The sequence below is a fragment of the Panthera leo genome, chromosome C1 (genome assembly GCF_018350215.1).
Source record: "Panthera leo isolate Ple1 chromosome C1, P.leo_Ple1_pat1.1, whole genome shotgun sequence".
NCBI classification, from domain to species: domain Eukaryota; kingdom Metazoa; phylum Chordata; class Mammalia; order Carnivora; family Felidae; genus Panthera; species Panthera leo.
Window position 1 is genome coordinate 9,995,558 of NC_056686.1, and position 22,570 is coordinate 10,018,127.

Genomic DNA, 22,570 nt, shown 5'->3' on the forward strand with positions numbered 1-22,570 from the left:
GGGAGTCGTTAAAGCAAAAGTCCACGCCGTGATGGCTCTGAGCTCTCCAATCACTTTATTTATTTATTTTTGGTTCCTTTTTTTTTTTTTTTCTTTTTTAATAGGACATGTAGCCATGAACAGGCTCGTGATTGATCAGGGAAGGCATTCAGCTCAGCTTTAACGAGCCACCATGTTGCTTTGACCTGGTCATGCAAGTGATTCTCTGGCAAGTGTGTGGCCAGGGCAGAGGAGAGGGGCGGTCGTCACCAGCAGGGGGATTGAAGCTGAGTTCTTTTTGTATGACAGTGACAACGCTGCAGAGTTCAGCCTCACCCCCTCAAATTTTGTTTTTTAACTGTTTCTTAGAAGCGAGTGACCCTTTATTCGGAGGACTGTCTGAGACTTTATGTGCTTGATTTTAGCACTTTTCACACCTTTTGGAGAAGTCATTTCAACGAAGCTGAACTGTGCCTAGGACAGTTGCTGCCCTTTCCTAGGCTGGGTTTTATTTATTTTTTTAATTTATTTTTATTTTTTTATTTATTTTGAGAGAGAGAGTGCAAGTGGGGGGGGGGCAGAGAGAGAGGGAGGCAGAATCCCAATTAGGTTCCATGCTGTCAGCACAGGGCCCGATGCAGGGCTTGAACTCCCGAACCACGAAATCATGACCTGAGTCTAAATCAAGGGTGGGACGCTTAACCGACTGAGCCACCCAGGTGTCACCTTCAGCTGGGTTTTAGGATGCACATCAGACCTGTCACTGCTGCTTCAACCCTCCGTGGCTGTCCACCCTACACAGAGCAGAAGCCCCACTCCTCATGGCTGGTTTCTTCTCTGTGCTGGGACAGCCCAAGTTCCTTTTTGCCTCAGGGCCTTTGCACCAGCTGGTCCTCCTGCCCAGAACTCTCTTTCCTTTGTCACCCACTTCTTTCTTGTCTCTTTTTTTAGGTCTGTGTTTAAATGTCACTTCTTCGGCGATGTCCTCCCTGACCACCCTATCTACAGAAATGACTTCCTCCTCCAATATATTCTCTGCCACAGCATCCTTTGTGTTTCCTTCAACGGACTTACAGCAATTTGTAATGGTCTTACTTATTCATTTGCCTGTATGTTCTCAGCCTTACCCCAGCCGACCAAGAAGAAGTGGGTACCTTCTGCAGACCCAAAGTGGCCCACCATTGGTTTTTATACATAAAGTTTTATTGGAACACGGCCACTCTGATTCTTTTACTGTTGTCTGTGGTTGCTTTCCTGCCGCAGTGACAGAGTTGAGTAGTTGCTGTAGAGGGCCGTAAAGCTGGTAACATGTACTAGCTGGCCCTTTACAGAAAAACTTGTTGATCATTGCTCAAGATCATGTAGTTCATGTGGTCACCTTATTTTGCTGGACTTGTTAACTGCTCTCACCACGACCTAGTACATTGCCTGGCACACAGCAGGTCTCCAGTAAGAATAAACAGGAAGGAAGGGAGGGAGGGAAGGAGGAAGGAAGGAAAGAAGGGAGGGAGGGAAAAAAGGAGGCCTCTGGTTTTTCTGTACTGCTCTCTTTTCTACACATCATCTGAGCTCAGCAACTTATTACTGGCTCCATGAAGTATGTGTTGTGGAGACAGTGAATCATACTCTTGGTTTTGAGATCAGGGCTCCATAAGTGGGGTAGGCGCTGTAGCCAGGGTTATAGAAATTCTTCCCACTCACATCATCCCAGAGCGTAGCCCGAGTGTCTAAGCTGGAGAACGAGGCATCCAAACTCCTGAGTTCCTTTCTAACCTTCGGCTGCTCACAGGCAGAATGATTTCCGGTGACCCTCCCTTTTATAAAAGCCCCTCCCCTTCCACGATTCTGCTACAACCTGAATGAGCCTAGAAGCAGATTCTCCCCTGGACCCTCCTGTAACAGTGTAGCCCAGCCCACACAGGATTTCAGCCTTAAGGGACCATGAAGAAAGGCCTCACCCACCTCTACCTGCTTCTGACCTACAGAAACCAGGAGATCATAAATGGGTGTTGCCTTAAGCTGTTAAGGTCAGGGTAATTGGTTGCATAGCAACAGACAACTAAGACACCATAGAACCCTGACTAGCGTCCACGGGGGAAATAGGTTTGCTGTCCGGCAGAAAGGTCTGAGCAATTCCCCTTCGGGGAGCTGGCTTGGCCTTTCATTAGCTCTATGACCATGAACAGGTGAACTCTCTAAGCCTCAGTTTCCCCATCTGTAAAAAGGGAGGATGATAATAACAACTTCCTCCCTCTAGCTCTCACAGACAGTAGTAAAAGAATCACAGTGGCTGTGTTCCAGTAAAACTTTATTTATAAAAAGCAATAAATGAGATAATGCATGAAAAGCATCCAGGGCAGTGTTGGGCCAGGCCTGGACAGAAGCTTCTCCACTTTCTCTATGTGCACCCTCTCTCTAAAGTCTGACTCTTTATTCCTACATGCAAGATTTGTCTCTGGGGAGGGGCGCCTGGGTGGCTCAGTCGGTTGAGTGTCCGACTCTTGATTTTGGCTCAGGTCATGATCTCATGGCTTGTGGGATCGAGCCCCTCATCAGGCTGTGCACTAACAGCATAGAGCCTGCTTGGGATTCTCTCTCTCTCCCTCTCTCTCTGCCCCCTCTCCTGCTTACACCTGTGCTCTCTCTTCGCAAAATAAATTTAAAAACTTAAAAAAAAAAGATTCATCTCTGGGGAGAGGCTCCTTCCTTCACGCCCTCCTGTCCTCAGCATCAGGGACCCCCGTGCATTTTCAGGGCTGGCTAAGTAATATCACAGCCGTGGAGTTGCTTGGTCCTCAGCTGCTTCTCTGGTATAAAAGCAATGCATTTACTATCTTCTGGGGAGTTGGGGCTGGCAGAGAAGGCAGATGTTCAGTGGCAAATGCCCTGTTAACATTGTGACATGCAGCTTAGGAATAATGAGAAGGAAGAGACAATATTATGTGACGTTCTTAGCTGAGCTTTTCAGATTCCGTACCTCTACAGATAGTGACTCGTAAAGAACATTCACACAAAAATGCAGACGCACAATTAGCCAGGGCTTTGAAGTCAGACAAATGAGGGTGACGGTCGATGCCATTTGTTAAATGCTTACCCTGTGCTTGCCATTTCTCTAAGATCTTTCCATGTTTACGTTGATTTTCCCTGTTTTACAGATAAAGGGAACGGAAGCTCAGAGAGATTAAGTCACTTTCCCAGAATTGCACAGCTAATGAATAAAAGGTCTGAGATGAGGACCCAGGCAGTCTGGCTGCAGAGTCTGAGCTCCTGACCGCGGTGCTGGGGGAGCCATCTGAGCTCTGTGCTGACTAGCCCTATGGCCTTGAGCAACCATTGAACCTTTCTGAATCTTGGTTTCCTGTTAGTCTTTTGTCCCGTGAGAGTTTTGGTGAAAACCCAGTTCAATCATTTGTGAAAAGGGCTTTGCACAGTGGAAGCTCTCTAATAGCAGTGGAACAAAGAAGACAATGGGAATATCTATTTGTTGGTGACCGGTGGCCTTCTGAGTTTGAGAGCCATTGCCCTGAACCTGCCTCCTAGTTGCGGAAGAAGGGCGAATCTCAGCGAGGGTTTTGGGAGAGGCACTGAATCCGGCAGTGAATGTCCAGGGGAAGGCACTCTTTCACCATAGCTCAGCGAGTCGTCTGGGGCCCCCGGACTGAGCACAGTCTCCCCACAGTGCGGTCAGCCTCTCAGAGACCCTGTGCCCTGGCCTGCAGTGGTGCGGGCAGCGCCCTGAACCTGGTCTCATTAAGTCCCTCAGAGCCAACGTGGCTTGGTCACATGCAGGCCATGGAGACAGCAAAAGAGGGGACCGAATTTGCCATATTTCAGCTGCTTGGCCACAGCAGGACATCCTTCTAGAGCAGGATGTTGGCCCTCCCCATGGCTGCCTTCTAACCCTGGGGGAGCAGGACGTGGCCCCTGGGGGGGTTCCAGATTTAGGAAGGGAGGTGGTTTTGGGGTTTGGTGCCACTCTCTCTTCTATAGCCCAGATCTCTCTGGAACCCCTCGTCCCAGGCTTCTGGGTCATGTCCCTCCATCCTTACCCCCAATCTTTACCATCCCACTGGGGCCTGCCCTGTCCTTGGGTGCCTTTCCTTCTTCCCTCCCGCATCCTCCGGTTTTCCATTAATAATGATAACGGGCTAATGGATTTCTCCTTTCACATATCAGGTTGTCACTTAAGTAGTAACTTTCGATACTCTCACCCCTAAAAGTGATGACACCGTGTCAGTTTAGACATGCATCCACATAGTTTTTTAATCTAACTCTCATTGAAAGCTTACTACGTGCTAGAAAGCGGCGAGCATTTCTAGCCTCGTGCCCAGTATGACCCCGTGAGGCAGGTGCGATTAGTCCCACGTGTAGATGACGACACTAAGAACCAGGAAGGGTAAATCGGTTTGCCCGGTGTTGGGAGGTGTGGAGTCTGGAATCCAGGTGCGTGTGCATCCCACGCCTTTCGCCTGCCTCTGTTCATGTCTGTCTGAGTCAGCTCAGGCTGCTGTAACAAATAGCACAGATGGGGTTGGGGGTTTAAGCAACAGATGTTTATTTCTCACAGTTCTGGAGGCTGGACATCTAAGGTCAAGGTCCTCACTGATTCAGTTTCTGGTGAGAATGGTCTTCTTGGCTGGTAGACTGCCCTCTTCTCCCCGTATCCTCAGGGAGAAGAGAGATCAAGCCCTCTCTGTCTCTCTCTCTCTCTCTCTCTCTCTCTCTCTCCCTCCTTCCCTCCTTCCCTCCTTATAAAGTCACTAATCCCATCACGGGACCCCACTCTCGTGACCTGTCTAACCCTAATTACCTCCCAAAGGCCCCACTCCAAATACCCACACTTTGGGGGTTAGGCTTTGGTGCGTGAATCTGGGGGACACAATTAGCAGTGTTTTGTGTGGAGGGGACTCAGCAGGTCTCCGTCGGGGTGGGGAGGTGAGGAAGGAACAACTTAACCCAACTGAATCCCAGCTCCTCCGCTGTGACCTTGAGCGTAACCTCAGAGTGACCTTGGGCCAGTCAGTTAGCCTCTCTGATCTTTTCTTTCCTCCCCCAACATGGTGAGCACGCAAACATTAGCTAATTAGCAACCAGTGCAGCAGGAGGGCCCAGCTCAGACCCCTTGGCCAGATGGGTGATGGTAATAATCAGTCATTGGTGTGTACTGTTTTCCAGTTTACAAAGAGGTTTCCGCATGTGAGCTCAGCATGGGACTGCATTTCTTACTCCTCTGCTGACTTTAGAAACTTACCCAGAGGCCGGGGACACGAGATCAGGGCACGTGTGGGACAGCTGTGTGCTGGGGTCACGATGCGAAAACCCAGTTTGCAAGGACAGCTGACAGGCAGCCATGTTCTCCTCTACAGTTTTCCAAAGAATATTGAAAATGCAGACTTTATATTCAAAATTAGCATGTATTGCCTACTTACCAGGGACCAGGTCCTGTGCTAGATGCTTCTTTACATATAAAATCTTACTTAATCCTTCAGCAAGAAATGAATCCATGGCATCAGTTTAAGGCCCTGTGGGTTTAAAAAAAAATTTTTTTTAATTTTTATAATTTTATTTATTTTTTAATGTTTTATTTATTTTAGAGAGAGAGAGAGCACAAGCAGCGGAGGGGCAGAGAGAGAAAGGGAGACACAGAATCCAAAGCAGGCTTCAGGCTCCGGGCTGTCAGCACAGAGCCTGATGCGGGGCTCGAACCCACAAACTGTGAGATCATGACCTGAGCCGAAGTCAGATGTTCAACCAACTGAGCCACCCAGGTGCCCCTAAGTTTTTTAGTTGAGAGAGAGAGAGAGAGAGAGAGAGCGAGCATGAGCAGGATAGAGGGGCAGAGGTAGAGAGAATCCCAGGTAGGCTCCACACTCAGCATGGAGCCCGACTTGGGGCTCAATCCCATGACCCCAGGATTATGATCCAAGTTAGAAATCACAAGTTGGACCCTCAGCCGACTGAGCCGCCCAGGCATGGGTTTTTAAATACAGAATGGGTCAGACCCTAGAGTCAAGCAGCAACATGTTATTCAAGCCCCCCATTCTCCCACTTTTCACTATCTGGGGTTTAGTGGTCAGGATGGTTGAAAGGCTCAGATGCCAGCCTACAGACTTGCCTTTGGTTCCTTTCTTTCTCTTGCTCGGTGACTCTTCAACTTTGGAGCGCGTGAAACTTGGTGCACAGGACTGAATAACCAAACTCCAAGCCAGGGTATTGTATGGGTAGTGTAAGCAATTTACAAGGGTAATTTTTTGCCTTACATGCTGACTACAGACGCTGGTCCTTTCTTTGACACAGAACATCCATGAAGGTGTTGGAACTGGAGGAAATCTTAGAGTTCACCTGGCCCAGTCCTCCCATTTTACAGATGGGAAGACCGAGTGCCAGAGGGAACAAAAAGATCACAGTGGAGTGCAAGTAACTAGGGACCGAGTTGGGAATGTTTTAGTGGAATTAAGTTCCTTTTCTGCTGGTGGTTAACCAGCAGAATTGGACCCAGAACTGCCAAGGTCTTTGAGAGAATGCCACAGATTGGTCTGTTGAGTTCTGTCACCAAGTTGTCATGAAGACAGCAGGTTTCACATTCACCAGGGTAACCAGAGAGGTGCCACAGCTGGGTAGCCTTGGAAGTCTGTCAGTGTCCAGAACCCTCTGTTAGAGCCAGGATTCTCAGTCTTTTCTCCAGACAAACACTAGGGAAGATCAGTCACCAATGGAAGCCTCTTTAAAAAGCTTCAGCCTCTTTAAAAAGATTCTTCTTTCAGGGGCTCCTGGGTGGCTCAGTTGGTTAAGCGTCCAACTCTTGATTTCAGCTCAGGTCATGATCTCACAGTTTATGAGTTCAAGCCCCACATTGGGATTCTCTGTCTTCCTGTCTGCCCCTCCCCTGCACTCTCTCTCTCAAAATAAATAAACATTAAAAAAAAAATTCTTTCCTGCAAGGCTGAGCTTTTGGGTTTTTGCAACAAGAAGGAAGGTGAGCCCATGGGCTTTCAGGGGAATAGGCAGACCCTTCCTGACTGGCAAGAGAGAGAGCATTTCTTCCTTTCCCCAGACTTTTATCAAGTCGCGAGCTTAGCTAGAAGCTCAGACTGACCTACCGCTAACGTCCAGGGCTTGGGCCTCTTGCCCTCATCAGAGTCTAGGGGGCTGGAGGCAGATGAGAGATTTAAGCTGACCATGTCAGGGCAATTATTCTCCCTGCTTGGACAGTTAGTTATCAGACACCAAAGGGCCAGTAGGGGTTGTAGCAGTCTGGTGTGGACATGTCACAGTGTCGTCATTCATTATGATGGACTTGGACCGAGTGTTAGAGCCCCTCCCGAGTCTGATGCCAATGCCCTTGGGGGTGGCTCTCTTCCCATCTTCCACTTTGCTCATCGTAGCCCACCATGGACTCAGCCTCCTGTTGATTAGCCAGCACCTGACAAGGACCAACACGATGTACGGACTAGATGTATTCACTCTGGTTAGTGTGAGTTTGGTCCAGTGAATATCTCAGTTGCTGAGACTCAAGGAAAGCCTTTCCCTTGGAAAGACATGGGAACTCTCAGGCCAAATCGCATTGTACACATCTGTCTCGTGTCACAAGACTTTGTTCTGCTTAGTGGGTTATTGGCCTCTTGCTGATAATACCAAGAATAGTGGTAATTGTCAACAATCAGTCCTTGCCGTGTGCCAGGCACTGTTCTGTGGGCTTGAACGTGTATAACCCCACTTCATCTTCCCAGAAGCCTTGTCAGGTGGTAGAAACAGGATGTGCAATTTAGAGATGAGGAAACTGAGGCACAGATGGGAGAAGTAACTTGTTCATGGCCACAAAACTAGGAAGTAGAGGAGAGAGATCATAGGGACAGGCTATTTGCCCTTGAATGTGTGTGTGTGTGTGTGTGTGTGTGTGTGTGTGTGTGTGTGTGTTTGTTTTAAAGGTCTGGGTTTTATCTGACCTGAAGATTAAATTTAATATCAATAAATGGCTTGCTCTACATCCTTCCTCATTGGGCCCTGGGGTAACTGAAACTACATTCCTATGGAACCGTGGTGGGTTGGAAATACCTTCTTGAGGTGGGAGAGGAAAGCCTGGCTGGAGGGCAGTGGCACCGTTCTCAGGACAGAGGACGTGTGCTGTTCTGGCCTCTGGTTCCAGTGCATCCTTCTGATAACTGTGTCTCACCTCGCTTCTCCCTTTCGGCCTGTGTGCCCTTGGGGGGTCTCCATCCCTGACTTGGAAGCATTTGACCTCGGCTTTAGCTAATCAGAGCATCATGTCTGCCACTCTGATTGAGTCAGAGATGGGCACGGGAGCTAATGAGAGCAGAAGAGAACCAAGTGGGCATGCTGGCAAAAAGCCTCTTTCACTCTTCCACGAGACCACAATCTGTGAAGATGTCTGGTCTGGAGCCGTGGCAGCTTTCTTGCCACCATGAGGTGCACGCTGACAGAGGATGATGCCCAACTCCAAGGAAGCAGAGCCAAGAGACAGAGAGTAAGAACCCTCAGGTCAGGCAGTGCCTATCATGGAAATACAGTTTATTCAACTTTCTTCGTTTGTAAAACAATCTTAAATGATGTAGTCTGTTGTAAATGAGTATGATTTCATTAGGCTACTCATGGCAAGCCCTTCTATAATGATTAGGGAAGGGTGTACAAAATTCCCCTGAGAAAGCTTTTTCTTGGTCAGCTCACTGGTCACCATGGTGAATGAGGCTCCATATCCCAGTTTAGCATATACAAACCTGAGTTGTGAGGGATGGTGATTCTACAGCAATTATTGCAAAAGAGAAGGCGGGAGGGGTCCGTTTTGCAGGAGAAAAATCAGGCACAGAGAGAGATTACATCAGGCAACGGGGGAATCGGGATTCAAAAGCAGGTGGTCCAGATCAAGAATCCAAGCTTTTAATCACTATGTCTAACAAATACTTTAAAAAGAATCCAGGGATATTTGTTGAGGAGCTCCTTGGATCCATCATGGAATGCATCAGTGAATAAAACATACAAAGACCCCTGCCTTGTGGTGTAAAAGCACTCAAGTCCATGTGTATGGAGAGAACAGATAGGAAGCAAACAATAAAAATACTAAGAAATGTTAGAGGGTGACACATTCTGTGGAAAAAAAAAAAAAAAGAAAAAGAAACTAAGGGGAATCAGGGCAGGCACTTTCAGGTTGTTTTTTTTAATTTCTAAATGTTTTTATTTATTTTTGAAAGAGAGAGAGTGAGAGTGCAAGCAGGGGAGGGACAGAGGTGGGGGTGCGGGGGGTGGATGCAGTGTAGACAGAGGATCCAAAGCAGGCTCCATGCTGACAGCAGAGAGCCTGTTGTGGGGCTTGAACTCACGAGCCATGAGATCACGACCTGAGCCAGAGTCGGACGCTTAACTGACTGAGTCACCCGGCTGCCCCTAGAGAATTCCAGTTTTTAATAGAGCAGTCAAGGTGGGCCTCTTTGAGAAGGTGAGGTGGGAGAGGCGAGGGAGTTCACCATGGGACTACCTGAGCACAAAATGATCTGGATGGAGGAAAGGGCCAGTGCAAAGACCCAGAGGCAGGAGCATGCCTGGCACATTGGAGGAACAGCAGGGAGGCCAGTGAATTTGGAACTATGTAGAGTGTAGTAGGAGATGAAGGCAGGGCAGTGACAGGGGACGGGGACAGATCTCTGGGAAGAGTGGCCTCTGCAAGGTTTGGAGCAGAGGAGGGGCATGGTGTGGACCAGGGTGCTGTGGGACAACAGGCTGTTGGCAGGAAGTGCAGGCGCAGGGAGGTCAGCGTGGAGACCTTGGTGCCAATCCCAGTGAACCATGATGGCGGCTTGGACCATGGTGGCAGCCCTGGAGGTGGTGACATGTGGTCGGATTCTGAACGCGCTTTGAAGGAAGAGAGGAAAGAGTTTGTAATTCCAGGTGTGGGGCGGGAAAAAAGAGGAGTCAGCAACAGCTCTTAAGTTTGGGGACAAAATTTGAATGATTCAACCAAATACAAAGGCTTTGAACTTCATTGCCGTGGCCAACAAACCTCTTTTGCCTGTGCCTGCCTTTGTTTCCTTTCACCCAAAAGTGCCGTCTGGATTGTATCTGCTTCGTGACAAAGACTTCCTACTGCCATCGTTCCCTTTTATTCCCACCTCAATCCTGAGGTTTTCCTTCCATCTGACAATGAGGGAAACTGAGGCTCCCGGAGATAGTTGCTCATCCAGCTCAGCTCGCGTGGTTGGTGAACTGATATCCTCTCTTCTGTTCCATTGCAATAGAAGAATATTCTGCTTTTCTTTTTTTCCCCTGCCTTTTTTTTATGTCACAGTAGAAGCAATAGTCTCCTGGTTATAAAATAGAAAATTGCACTTACCAGCTTCATTCTTGTAATCTGCATGGTCTGTAACTGTTAAGCTGTGAGGGCATTGAAATCCCTTTCCTGTGCGTTGAGTCCCAAGAAAAGTGATCACAGAAAAGTGATCCAGGGGACAGCCCAGATGAACACAACCCCTCCTCCAGTTATTCCACCAGAAAGGCTAATTCATTGTTTGGTCAACCCACTGATTCTTTTTAAGGTGAAGAGACAGAAGCCTCCAAAGAGGAGACGACATTCACCTCACGTCCACACGCACAGAGGTTTTCACGGGCAGGGCTGGACTCGAACCCCGGCTTCCCCTGTTCTTTCCTGACTTGCTTTCTTTACTTGTACGGAGCAGGGCATTTTCCAAAGGGGGCAGACCTGTCAATCAGTGTTGGGTCTCCCCGCGGCCCCAGTCTGATGTCCCTCTCAGTGCCCCCGTGGCCGCTGCTGGGTCTTTGGGCTGATAGAGAGTGCTGACCCCCCTGCCTAAATCTTGCAGCCGTCCACCGTCTCCTTGCCTCCAGCGACCTCTTTGCAACTTGCAAGTTTTCAATTTATGATTATATGTTGTTTTTTGCCCTCTGGGCAAGTTCAATTTCATTGTCCAGATGCAAAACTATTTCACACTGAAGGCTGCAGATAAAAAGAACAAGGAAGGGGGTTAATACAGGACATGCTGGATATGAAAACAATTTTAGAGGTGATGTGGGGTCCATGAAGCCTAAACATGTTTCCTGATAGCTGGGAAAACCGTTACCCTTAGCCGTTTTCTGTCCCAGTGTGTGTTGTGTGCAATATTAGAAGGGAAGGCTCGCAGAACGTTGCAGCTGTGATAAAACCAGGAGGTTTCATGCTCACAGCGACAGGGTGTTTCTCACTCAGGGGAAATTAGCAGTGGATGCCGTGTGTTCATCCGTGTCTGTGTTCGGTTGAAAAGTGCTCCGAGATTTTCTCTACCTCCCCCTTCATCCTTGACAAGAGAGAAACCACATCCCCCATAGATCATTTGGAGTGCTGTCACTTGCCTCTCCAGTCCTGCCATGAGAAGAATATACATAGTTATCAGAGAAACGCGGTTCTTTGTTTATCCAGCTTGCAAACCTGACCGTGCAGTGTGTGTGTGTGTGTGTGTGTGTGTGTGTGTGTGTGTGTGTGTGTATCAAGTCCTTCCATGTGCCAGGCTTTGTATAAGTGCTGGGGACACACTGGCAAAAAGGAGACCCACACTCTGCGTTCTGGAGAGGAGAGCTTTTAAGAAATGTGTGCTGTGCTGTATACAGAAGGAGCCAAGTCAGCTCATCATGCTGGGAGCGCTCCCTAACACCGAGGAGGAGAACTGGGACCAGGAGGTGAACGAGCCACAGTCAGAGCCAGCAAGACGGTGGTGAATATAAAATCTGGAAGCCCCCAGGAGGCCGAGTGAGAGTGAGGGGTTGGGAATCTAAAAATCCAAGAGTGGGGTGCACCTCGGTGGGCAACTGCGGGTCAGGGCAAAGGGCTCAGCACTCAGTCTGCGAGCCGCGGGAGGGCTGGCACCTCCCCGTGGTGTGCTGGCTGCCCGTGTAGCTGCTCCTGGGCCTGAGGCAGCACGAGACTGGCTTTGTGAGTCAGCTCGTGTTGCCGTCAGTGGCCAGGGTGCCTGAGGCTGGGGCCGTAAGCTCCTCAGTGATGAGCCCAAGTGGGGAGATGGGGTCAATGAGTTCTGCAGGCTTCTGACATTAAGATGGAAACACGTGAAGACGATGCTGTATTTGTTTGCTTGGGCTACCATGACGGTAGCATAGACCGGGGGTGCTGGCTACTAGACTAGGCACAGACAGCACAAACGGATTTTCTCACCGTTCTGGAGGCCGGAAGTCCAAGATGAAGGTGCTGAGAGGTTGGTTTCTCCCAAGGCCTGTCTCCTCCGCATGCGGGTGGCCGCCGTCTGGCTGCCTTTTCTCAGTCTTGCCCTTCTGTGTGCACATATCCCTGGTGCCTCTGGGTCTGAATCTCCATGAGGATACCAGTCAGATTGGATCAGGGCCACCCTCACAGCCTCAGTTTACCTTAATCACCTCTTTAAAGGCCCTGTCTCCAAATACAGTCACATTCAGAGGGACTAGGTATTAAACCTCGGACATACGGGTTTTGCAGGGGCCCCAGTTCAGTCTCTAATGGGTACCTTCTCCTTTTGTTCTCTTTCCCGTGGAGAGCTGAGACTGGAAGCCCCCGGCCCCCGGAAGACGAGCAGCGTGTTAACCACAGCATCAGAAAATCTCGATTATCATTTTCAGCTCTGGCAAGACACCCCCATTCAATTGTGAATTTAGTGCACGAGGCCCTCAGGGCTGGAAATACAGCTCGGGAGAGCTTCGAATTGCATAGAACTTAGCCCTGCCATCTTCCGGGGGATTTCAACATAAGCCCAACCATTAATAATGCTGACACATTGGCTGCCTAATTATTTATTTATGTACCTGCTTCTCTTGCTAAACCACGGACTCCTAAGAGACCAGGCACTTTGCTTTGTGATCTTGCTAGCATGCTGCCCGGAACCAAACCTTGAACGTAGCAGGGACTCGCACGGCAAATGTCTGTGGGATTGAATTTGTTGAAGTTGTGTTTCAAACGTGACCGGGGGTGGGTCTCTGAACCTAGAAAAGAAAGCTTGAAAGGGGATGTTGTTTAACTGGAGGCCAGGCAACAGAGAAGCTGGATAAACTTTTGGCTTCTGGGCCCCCATATTGCTCCCACCTACTGCCCCCTGACCCTCTTGTCCCCGTGACCCTGTCTAGTGAACACACCGCCGATCCTACAGATCCAGCCAGTTTGCCTGTGCTTCTCACCGCATCCAGGGATATTCCTTTAAGCATCAGGCCTACCCTTTCCCCCTGATGCTCCCAAATCCTCCACGGGCAGCCGGGGGTGCCCCTGGTTGACTGGCCATCTGTGGGAGCTGTCTTCCCAGCGCTAAAATGAAGCTGGGACCGCAGCCTCCAAAGGGAAAGATGCTGGAGCTCATTCGGCACATCTCCCTAGCCGCAGGCTCTTCTTGTGATGGGTGTTATTACAGACCTCTCTCCATTTCCCAGCAGCCCCAGGGAAAGGCCACCAGGTGGAGAGAGAGAAAGAGAATGAATGAATGAATACATACATTTCCACCCATTTGTGAGTTTACAGAAATGCTGGCCTTTGTGCAAAGGACAACATTTCACGATTCTGTTGCCTGTTGGGTGAAACTCACCAGATCAGAAAAATAAAAGAGAGGCAGCTCTTGTCACATTTTGTGTGTGCAGATAATTGGAAGAAAGTGCACAGGGCAGGCAAGCTGTACATAGATTAGCTTCCAGGGTAGAACAAATTATTTTTAAACAAATAAGATTCAGAAACTCTATCAATTGCATTTCATGACAGTCAGTGATCTTGTGTCTCTCTTATTTTCTTTCTGCTGGCCGTAACTGATTTAGTGCTTTCTAATTAAAAGCTTTTTTTTCTTTGGCCCAAAGTTTGAAGAGCTATCACCTATCTCCCCATTTCCTGTCTTCATGTAACCCTGAGCACTGCATTGTGGCCTCCCCTTCCCAATGTGGGGGCAGGTGGCTGGGGCCCCCGCATCTAGCCATTGATGGGGACTTGCTCCCACCTGTAGTTTGCTCTAGCTAACCGTGCCCAGAAGCTCACTCTGCATGCAAGGTAGGACATCACCCTTAAAGCCAAGAGCCTCTCAGTATATTTTTCACCATTAACAGGCTGATTTTTCTTTATTAAGAAAATTCTGAGATTAGTTGCTTCCTGCTGCCTTACTCATTTGGTTAATGCATGCTAATCCTGCAAAAATAAATATTAATGTAGTGTGCATTGCTGGAACAGGTCTTTGTGGGGGATTGGTGAACCCATGTGTAACACATCTGAACTTCCTGCCATCAAGATGGTAATTAGCCTTGCCCCGAGTGAAAGTACATTATTTGGTGTTGTTATTTTAGTAGAAAGCTGTGAATCCCTCTCCTCACTGCCTCTGGGGTTGGCCGAGTCTTCCTCGGTGGAAGCCTCTTTTTGGGGGTCCCTAAATTAATGCTGTATCTGCTGATTGTCCCGCCAACCCTGTGATACAAGTAGTTGATGATGCACTTATGCAGTTTTGAACAGAGTATCTTTAAGCATCAGCGATCTGAATTGCCAGAGGGTAGGCAGACCGCAGCAAGGCCAGTGACTCACTGACGATACATCAGTGGTTAATGACCGTACGCAAATGGCAGGGTGACCAGTGAGGGAGGATACCGTAGGAAACACTGTCACCTGACCTCCTCCTAGCTGGAGAGCTTGGGCACCAATCCATCCATTTTTAGCAGTCAGTCGGATACTTTAGACTCCAAGTGGATCTTAGAATTTGCATAGTTTTGCCATCCACCCCCCACCCGCCCCGTCCCCACAACCACCAACACCGCAGACTAATTCAGTGTGGAAGGAAAACCGTCTACCGCGCATCAGATGGACGTTTGATTGTGTTCTGCCTGAACCTTTCCGGTTACGGACAACTCAACAACTCTCTTCAAGGCGGGCTTTTTGACTGTTAGATGCGCCAATAGCTCGAAACTTCTTTGTGGTTTTAGTTCAGCACCTTTTGGTCACAAGTGGTAGAGAAAAGAAAATAATGCCACAAACTACCTGTGCTAAGATGGGAATTTTTTCATTCACATCACTTTGAAGACTCCGAGTAGGATGGGCTTCAGGGGCACCTTGATTTGGGCCTCCAAGGGGTGTTACCAGACTTCGTCTCTGTCTCCTCCTTGATGGCATGGTTCTCAAGCTCTGACAGACTCGGGCTTATTTTGCCCCTGACACCAGACCAAGAGCTCCTTCCTGATTTGGGGCCTTTTCATTCTCTCTGTGGCCCAAATTGGATAATATGTCTGTTCCTTAATGACTTAGTTTGGCTCCCTCTTGTGGTTCCAGCCACCTTCCATCCAGTCCCCTCCCCCTCCCTCTGTCCCTCCCATTTTGCTTATTTTCCTATTACTCTCTCAGTGGAGTACAACAGGGAAGATGGGGTCAGGTCCATCACAACAAGCTTGGATGTGCACAGAGATAACCCTGGGGTAAAGATATCGTGGACATCACGTGACAGAACACTTGAAGAATATTTGATTATATTCTGATTAAATGGGTGGCTCAGTTGGTTAAGCATCCAACTTTGGCTCAGGTCACGATCTTGTGGTTTGTGGGTTTGATCCCCTTATGTCGGGCTCTGTGCTGACAGGCTCAGAGCCTGGAGCCTGCTTTGGATTCTGTGTCTCCCTCTCTGTCTTCCCCTCCCCTGAACAGAGACATGCTGTCTCTCTCAAAAATAAATAAATGTTAAAAAATTAAAAAAAAAAAAGGAAAATGGGGGCCCTACGTAGAACTCTCAATTAAAGAGAAAATACTGATCTCTTGCATAATCTAGTAATGGCTAACTTCTGAATATTATCAAATCTGTATCACTTTGTCATTCCTTTTTGTAGAATGTCCTTCAGAGGACAGATGTTGGTTTGGTCTGTCCAATATCTCTTGCCCTTCTTCCGGCAACAGAATCTTGAATGACCTCTGTGGAGCCAGCCTTACTTCTGTGCTCGGCTAGAAGGCTTGGATGGACCAGTGTTGAAGCAAATGATCTGTTCTTGGCCAGGGTACTCCTGCGCCTCTCCAGCGGCTTGTTGATTGGGGACCTTGTGACTCTGGCCTGCCTACTCTTACTCTCATCACTGGCCACCATGATGATTTATGGATGGGCACATAGACCCAAGATGGTTTATTTGGAATGATCTTTGAAATATACGCCTAGAGATACTGGTGACTGGTTGCTACCACATGGGGGCCTGAGGATGAGTGGGCAAGGAGAAGCATGAGACCACCAGAGGCCACCCTAGTCACAGGCCTGTGAGTCCTGCTGTGGTTGAAAATCTAGTGTGGACTTTTTATCCTGAGACACGATACGTTTCTTCTTCCTGCTTTTGTCACAAAACAAATCCTAATTAGTGTATCCATGACAGTAAGATATTGCATGAATTGTATCCAATGGTGGAAAGAGAAATGGATTCAAGTCAGACATTGTAGGATTGAGCCTGATGCCCTCTCTCTCCAGCGACGCGTGGGAACTGAGCCAATCTCCTTGTCTCTCCGCCTGGGGCTCCCGCTTTCAAGAAGATCACACCTGGATAATATAAAGTGGTAAAATACACAAAAATGATGAAATGTGGATATCATTGACTGTTTTTATGCAACTGCATGGTTAAAAAAAATCATCCTATGGGTCATAATGATCAGATCACTAGCTCCTTGAAGACATGGCCCAAAAGGATCCTTCTCTGGTGTTGGAACCACTGCAGACATTCACGGAACATTTTCTATCTGCTGAATAATGTGCGAGGCACTTTTAGACAGATTATCTCATTTAATCCCAACAGCCCTATCATGTAGGTACGACCATTATTCTCAAATCAAATAGGAAACTAAAGCTCAGAAAGGTCACATGATCTGCCCAAGATCATGCAGCCAGGAAGCAGCAGAGTTTGAGTTTGGTCGGGCCAACTCTAGACCAGGTGCTCTTGGCCATTATTTTATTTTCTTTTTTTAAAATAATTTTTTCTTTTATATTTATTTATGTTTGAGAGACAGAGAGAGACAGGAGGAGCAGGGGGAGGAGCAGAGAGAGAGAGGGAGACACAGAATCCCAAGCAGGCTCCAGGCTCTCAGCTGCCAGCACAGAGCCCGACGCGGAGCTCGAACCCGCAAACTGTGAGATCATGACCTGAGCCGAAGTTGGACACTTAACTGACTGAGCCCCCCCAGGCACCCCACTTGGCCGTTATTTTAGATCACTACTTCATCTTAGTAACAATTCCATCAGTAACTTTTTTTTTCTCCCCTAGTTGGTGTGCTCAAACACCATAACACTGGTGAATAGAGATGCAAATTCCTGACTTTGTTTTCAAAGTAAGATATTAACAGCATGCCTTTCTGGAATGATCCACCTTGGGCTTTCTGGCTTTCAGCCCTTTATATTCCTGGTACTTTTAGAGCTCTGTGGCCTTTGTTTCCTTTCCGTTTACCGATGCTCAATTGTTATTAATTGCACAGTTTCACAGCAGTAAAAAGAAAAAACAGAAAAATAGAAAAGTCGCCTGTACTTCCATCCATTTTTTAAAATCTAGATTAAATACTGCCTTTTCCAAGAAATTATCCTGGGAGTGTTTTTTCCCATATGCATACACACATATGTGTAGACACACACACACACACACACACACACACACACACACACACACAGTTAGGATCGGACCTTCTTTCGCTAAACTACAAAGGCAGGGCCCAAGTCTGATTCATCCTGGCTTCTCCCACAGCACCTGATAGGGGGCCTCGCTCAGCTTACCTGCTCAGTAATTATTGGTTGAATTATAACCAGCATATAATAAAACTTTATGTTCTTCTCCAAGGGACAGTGAGTAATTACACAGGTGTAAAGTCAGCCAACTTAGCCGGTGTCTGGCTCCTAGTCTTGGCAAGGCTCCGGGTGTTTCTTAAAGTTGACATTCTTCTTAGACTTGCAGTCTGACTGCACGAAGCTCTCCAGGGAATAAAAATGAGCCTGCTGTCTGAAATGTTTATGAAAATGGCTAAATTTAGATTATCGAAGACTTCAAGAATCCTGGGGCCTTCGAGGTTGAAGACCGTGATAGTGTTTACAGGCAGCTTGTAACTCTTGAGAAGCAAAGAGTTTTCTTCAGAAATTCTCCATCTGAGGCATTGAACATGCTACTCAGAGGCGGTTTTAACTTCTCAGTAACGAATGGAACGAAGCAAGGGCGTATTCAAGCAGACAGATTGGGCCTTTGGTTTTTCCCTGCTTGTTCACCCCATCCTAACTTTTAGAGGACAGAAGTGCTACCTTTGACCCAACTGGAATTACTTCTAGAAGAGAAGGCACTCTGCAGCTTAAACCTAATATGAGGATTAATTTTTTGACCCAATTGGAATTACTTCTAGAAGAGAAGGCAATCTGCAGCTTAAACCTAATGTGAGGATTAATTTGCCGTCTTGGATCGAGATGGATCCTGTTCAGAAGATTCCAGAAGGACATATCTGTTGTGATTGTGCTGAAATCTTAGGAGCGGGTTAAAGACCCAGAGTGAGGGAACTTGCTCTAAGGAAAATGTTCATGGCAGAAAGCCTGCCATATAAATTTGGTTCAAGCTGCGTGGGGATTGGTATTGTTTTTTTCTGGTTTCTAAGCAGTGGTTCTCTCTGGGTGTCTTTGCAGGGTCAGAGGAGGGGCAGGAAACTCTTGAGGGGAGGAAGGGTTTCTTACACGAGGTTTTTCGTGTAACCGGGTAAGGCCTCAGAGAACAGAGTTAGAGGAACACGCCATGGTGAGAAGGCAAAGCTTCTGAGTCTGTCCGTGTCTGGGGTGGCCATTTGGTTTGCACTCAGTCTCCCCGTGGGGAAGGCGGTATGTGCAGTTATTGGGAGCCCCAGCTCAGCTGGGCACCTTGGACCTGACTTTGACTTGCACCCCCTGGTTCCCCGCTGTGGCTTTGAACAAATTACTCTGCTCACCAAACCCCTCAGGTGCCTTATCTGTAAGGAAGGAAAGGTGATAGCACCCACTTCACCGACTGGGGAATGAAAGGAGATGATTTGTATGAAGCTTATCCAGTGCTTAACCCACGGCCTGGCACATTAGTATTATTAAACTATTGCAAAACATCTGAAAGAAAATGCAAGCGGGACATTTTGCTAAAATGCAGTGAATCAGCAGCAAAATCCTCCCGGGTCACGCAAATAGGACAGAATGCTACAGAAAGGCATCTCGTAAAGCTCAGAGTTCCCGACAGCCCTGACTTAAAGGCCTAGGTGTGCAGAGCTTTGCAGGAAGAAGATGGCTGAACCGCCAGGAGAGGGAAGGCAGGGAATGGGAGTGTGGTGCTTTTCCCCAGCTGCTGCCTCCTGGCTCAGTGTCTAGAGGGTAGTTTGTTTGTAAACAGAAAGCTCCAAATTGCCACTCTTTGCCAATCCCCTGCCCAAGTGGGAAGAGCCTCTAATGAGCCAAAGCATTAGTAATTACTGCCGTGAGCTCTGCTGGGGAGTTTGATTGAGGACTAGGGCAGGGGGAGGAGACTGCTCATCAGACTAACGGAGGGACAGGGATTGGGGTCGAGGCTGGGGAGTCACTGTGGGCTCCCCAAAGCCGAGCGAGGGAAAGAGCCTGTTAGCCAGGCCACTCTCTTCAGGGCTGTGAAATTTCCTTTGAAGCCGGGCAAGGATTCTCCTCTTTGTCTTCTAAAGCAGGAACTAACTTGCCCCTGGTTTGCCCAAGGAGTGATAAAGGCAAGGAAGCCTCTGAAAGGCGGAGGGGAAATTCTTTTGTTAAAGAGACATCCCAGCCAAAGCTCCGGAGGAATTTTTCCAAGTCCAGCCCAGCCCAGCCCTTAGGAATTTGCTTGGGCGGGTCGTTCACAGCAGCCCAGATGGTCAGGCAGGTTCAAACCCAGAGGTTTCCCTCTTGCCTTCAAAGTAGCCAAGAGCAACACTCTACTGGGATCCAGAGCGTAAGTTCCAGTAAGAGACAGGATGCTGCCCTGGGCAGCTTCGCGGCACTGGCCCTTCCGGAGTGCGTTCAGTGACGTACCAGCACAGCCAGCCACGTCTGGTTGGCAGGGGCCTCACAAGGGTTAGCCCTCTGCCTTAAGGGGTTCTAAGAACTCGTGATCTGGCCAGACAGTTTGGATTTAGATTCTATTGTTGCCACCTCCCAGCTGGGTGTCCTCAGGCAAATTGTTCAACCTCTCTGTGGGCTTGGTTCCCTCACCTACAAACTGGGGGTAATAATAATAGCCATCTCATAGAACTATTGTGAGGGATCTCATCTGTGCCCATATGTAAAATATTGACCAAAGTATCCTGCAGAGAGGAAGCCTTTGACAAAGGTGAGCCACTGTCTTTGTTTTTTCTCTAGGCAATTTGTTCCAAACTCCGTCAGGCCTAAATGTGAGGCGATTCTTTCTTGGAGGTATGTATCTGGGCTATACTATGTAACAGATGACTCAATTTTACACAAGGGAGTGACTCTTTGTGGCTCCCCATCTGTAAAATGGGGATAACACTAGTACAGGTTTTGCAAGGTTATTGGAGAGAAGAAATGATACTCCATGTAAGATGCTCTATCCAGCATTAAATATGTATTGCAGTGTGTGCACGTGTGTGTGTGTGTGTGTACATAAATCCTACATGTTGGGTATATAACTCAGGGGTAGAGCATGATTGTTAAAATACAGTTACAAGTAATAGAAAATCTGCCTGAATCTGACCTAGCATCTTGAACGATACAGAAATGGATTCTAGCCTGTAGCAACAAGTTCCGAGGCAGAGTAATCTTCAAGCCTGGTTGACTCAGAGGCTCCATGGTGCCGTCCAGCACCCAGGTTCCTTTCCTTTCTTTGCCCTGCTTTCCATTAAGTTGGTAGCCACACAGCTTAAGCAGATCGAGGAGTCATGCAGACATGACGAGAGATGAGCTCTTTCTGTGCCTTGCTCTTAGGAGTTAGAAAAATGCCCTGGACTTATCCCTTCCCCCGAGAGAAAAATCTCTCTAAGGTCTCGCTGACCACATGTGTGTCTCACGCCTTTACCAAAGCCAGCTACTGGAAAAGGACACGGGATTCCCTGAGACCAAGCGGGTGGTGGACATCTGAGCAGTGGGGGCTACTGCTGGGAAGGAGGGAGAGCAGACACTGGGAAGGCCGCCCTGTCCATCACGGAGCCTGAACTCATTTCTCAAAAGCTCCCCCCTCCAAGCCTCTGCAACCAGGACAAATTTAATCCTTTTGTAGATTTTGAAAGGGCACCTTCATGCTCCTTCTTCCCCAGGATGCTTTGCCAGCCACTGGCGGGAGGAAGGAACCAAATTCTGCATTTCTTACGCCAACAAATGCCCCCACGCTCCAGGGCAGGCCTGGCTCTTGCAGCATGTGACTGGCTTGGGACGGTTTAGTATTGTATGGACTGTCCCTGATTCGATGGGTTCGAAACTGCATGGCCGGCCCCCGTCAGTGGAGCCAGGACGCCTGGGCCTGTGGCTGCTGTGACCGTCAGTCAGACCTGCAGGGCATGAGCCGCAGGGGTGGCCCATCGAGGGCGGGTTCTAGGAGGCTGGAGAGAGCAAGCTGTTGTAAAACTAAGCTGTTCACTATTGTTATTACGGACCGAACGCGTCCCTCCCAAATCAGATGTTGAAGTCCTAAACCCCCCGTGTGGTGGTGTCGGGAGGGTGGAGCCCTCATGAATGGGGTCGGTGCCTCTAGAAGAAAGCCCTTGCGAGCCCGGCTCTCCTCCATGTGAGGCTACAACAGGGAAGTGGCCATCTACAAGCCAGGCGGCAGGCCCTCACCAGGCAGGATCTGCCAGCACCTTCTTCTCGGATGTGCCCTATTCCAGAACCGGGGCAGATACACGTTTGTTGTTTCAGCCACCCGGCTTAGGCCAGTCTGTTACGGCGGCCCCAGCGGACTGAGCCAACTGCGATGATGGCTGGTATGTCACCATTTTAGGCAAAACCTAGTGGATTTTAAGTGTTGTTATGTGTCTGGTCTCAGTGTCTTCAGCCTCCACACCAGTGTCCTTCCTGCCACCTCACATTCACATCTTACTTCCCCTTCCGGGTCTCGACCAGACGGCACCTCCTTGCGAAATACTTCACCGGTGCCCGTGCTGGAGGTTTCTCGTTCCTTCCTCTGACATTTCAGCACCATTGCTGTGTCTCCCTCTTGCTGCCCTCGGTACACACTGACCTGATATTTCAGTTCTTGATAAACTAGCGTTGTCTCTCCTCTGGACAGTTAGCTTCTGGGGAAGAGGCCGGTGGCCATGACCGGTTTACGTTTGCCCTCTACCCAGGGCCCGGCCGGGGTATGGGGACTGGGGTGCAGAGGAAAGAGCACTGTGTGGGGAAGAGAGATTCTGGATTACAACTTGACATCACGCCATGCCCTGGGCCTCAATTTTCTTTAACCAGGAGATGAAGGGATTCAGAAAAGTTTTCTCTAAAATTCTTTTTTTTTTCTTAAGTATCTTTAAAATTTTTGTTTTAAGTAGGCTCCATGCCCAACGTGGGGCTTGAACTCACGACCCTGAGATTAAGAGTCACATGCTCCACTGACTAAGCCAGCCAGGCACCCTTCTTTAAAATTCTTTATGGTCAAGTAGGCTGCTGATAAAGTGTGACGTAATGTGGTGGTGGGAAGGGGG